This window comes from Talpa europaea, assembly GCF_964194135.1.
Source record: "Talpa europaea genome assembly, chromosome: 4".
NCBI classification, from domain to species: Eukaryota; Metazoa; Chordata; class Mammalia; order Eulipotyphla; family Talpidae; genus Talpa; species Talpa europaea.
The window spans coordinates 123,038,397-123,040,524 of record NC_140070.1 but is presented as its reverse complement, the minus strand read 5'-3'; the positions used below and the strand labels follow the sequence as shown (position 1 = coordinate 123,040,524).

The 2,128-nt window shown below is 34.4% G+C and overlaps 1 pseudogene across 1 annotated transcript; it reads right to left on the bottom strand.

Annotated features, from left to right (window-relative positions):
* Nucleotides 1-1,433: 1,433 nt before the first annotated feature.
* Nucleotides 1,434-1,880, bottom strand: LOC311169363 (large ribosomal subunit protein eL34-like; annotated as a pseudogene). The gene has a single exon. The product of its transcript is annotated as a large ribosomal subunit protein eL34-like (transcript).
* Between the last annotated feature and the right edge of the window lie 248 nt (nucleotides 1,881-2,128).

Genomic DNA, 2,128 nt, shown 5'->3' with positions numbered 1-2,128 from the left:
TAAAATGTTTCTACAGCACAGCAAAAGAATAAATTGATTCAGAGCAAAGAGAATCCATTCAATTAATAAAACAACAACAGCAACAAATGGATATCAAATTGTTTGGTATTTTGCAATAAATTGGTTGACTTATTTGGGTCTTGTGTAGATACAACTCAAATAACTTGTAAGGAAGGTAAGGGTTTCATTTGGAATTCACTTGTAATCATTTGTACTTTTAATATTCGCACTGCATTACGCTTTATGCAAGGCTTACTATCATGAGGTCTTCGATCTTTTCAAAGCATTGTAATTGAAAAATTGATGTTTCCATAAAGAAGAAAATGTTATGTGAGAAATGGTCTAATGTTTTAACTAGACAGGTTCCCTTGAGTAGTAAAATGACAAATAGCTATTTATCTCAGTATAACTCTTCCTAGATACTTTTGTGTACATAATGTTAAAATTATTTATTGAAACTATTTTCATATTTGATATTTCCCAAGATAAAATTTCCTTAGGGTAAATTTTCAATTCCATTTACCTAAGTTATTTTATGATGCTACAAAGGGTTGGACAAATTCTCCAATCCACTTATTGGCGCTTGTCATATACTTACTAGTCAAATCCAGATTTTCTAGGGCAAACCCAGTTTAAATTATTTTGTCAGAGAGTGCCAATACGTTCTGAACTAGTCTCAATATGTAAACATAAATTAATTGAAGCATTGAATTAAATAATAAACATTTCTGTTAAATGTTTACAATGAAAAAGATGTTTGTCATAAAATGTGAAGATACTTGCTGAAAATATTTATAATTCGGGGCCTCCCTGGTGGCACAGGGGCTAAAGACAGTGCTATCAAGCTATCACCAGCCACAGCAGTGGACGTTCGATCCCCAACCAGCCAGGGAACAACCCACATGGAGCAGCAGACCTCTCCTGGCTTGCCGGCTATTCCCCTCAGCAGTGTATTTCAGTAGATCTGCCTGCCCTGCTCCCTACTCTGTCTCTGGTGAATCCTCCCACACCTCTGGCTTACACCCCAGTTCTTGTATACATAAAAAAACTTAAAAAAAAAGAAAATATCTATAATTAATTAAAAACCAAACACTTCCATATTATTTTAATTATACAATGAAATATATAACTTACATACTCATGGTGTTTGTCAAATATTTAAAAGAAAATTATAAATAACATAATTGATACCACCTATGTGAATGGAGCTGGTCAGACATGATCTTAAAAGAAATTGTACTTGAAAGCAATTTTAGCCCTCAGGAATTTAGCCAAAGTATGAATGATTAGACAGATTACAAGAAAAAAAAATTAAAAATGACATAGCCTTTCAAGGGACAAAACTAGCAACAAAAGTAATTTTTTAGTATTTGGTGTGTTTTGTTTTTTTTTTACTTTGAATTTATTTTTTATTACTCAAAAATCTTCACTTGTTATTTAGTTTTCTGACCCTGTGCTTGTGCCTTCAACACTTTTCACAACAATGTTCTACTCCTCAATAAGAAAGGCCTGCTTGATCCTGTCCTAGACACATTTAGCACACATGGAGCAACCACATGCCCGGATGACATGTTTTTATGTTTTAGACAGTCCCATAAGAACTTTAGGTCTCACAGCACGAATCCCTTGAAGAAGTTGGCCTGGCCACATGCCCATGCAGATTTTGGTGCTTTCCCAACCTTCTTGGTGAAAGGTAAACAATTCTATTACCAGGGGTACGGGACAGCCTGGTTTTGTTAGAGGCTGTATTGTAGGAGAGCAGATGGCGGTAGGTCAAATGCTGGGCCATTCTGAAAGCCTCTAGACACTGTTCCGGGAAGGGCTTATTATTTGGTGTTTAATTTCAGAACTCCACCTTCAACTAGCAACTTGAAGATTGTTTTATGTATTGGAAACAGCAGACATCAACACATGTTTATTGAATGAATAGATGAAGAATGAATATACTGAAAACCAAAAATGCAATAAATCATCTGAAAAAAATCAACAACACTGTCTGGAAGGTTCATCAGAATTAGAACTTTGAAATACAACTGTTAATGATAGTTCCTAATTCAATTAAAGAATATTTATTGAGACTCTGTTCCCATTAATACTGGAGATACTTTGAATGAAACAACAAAGATAG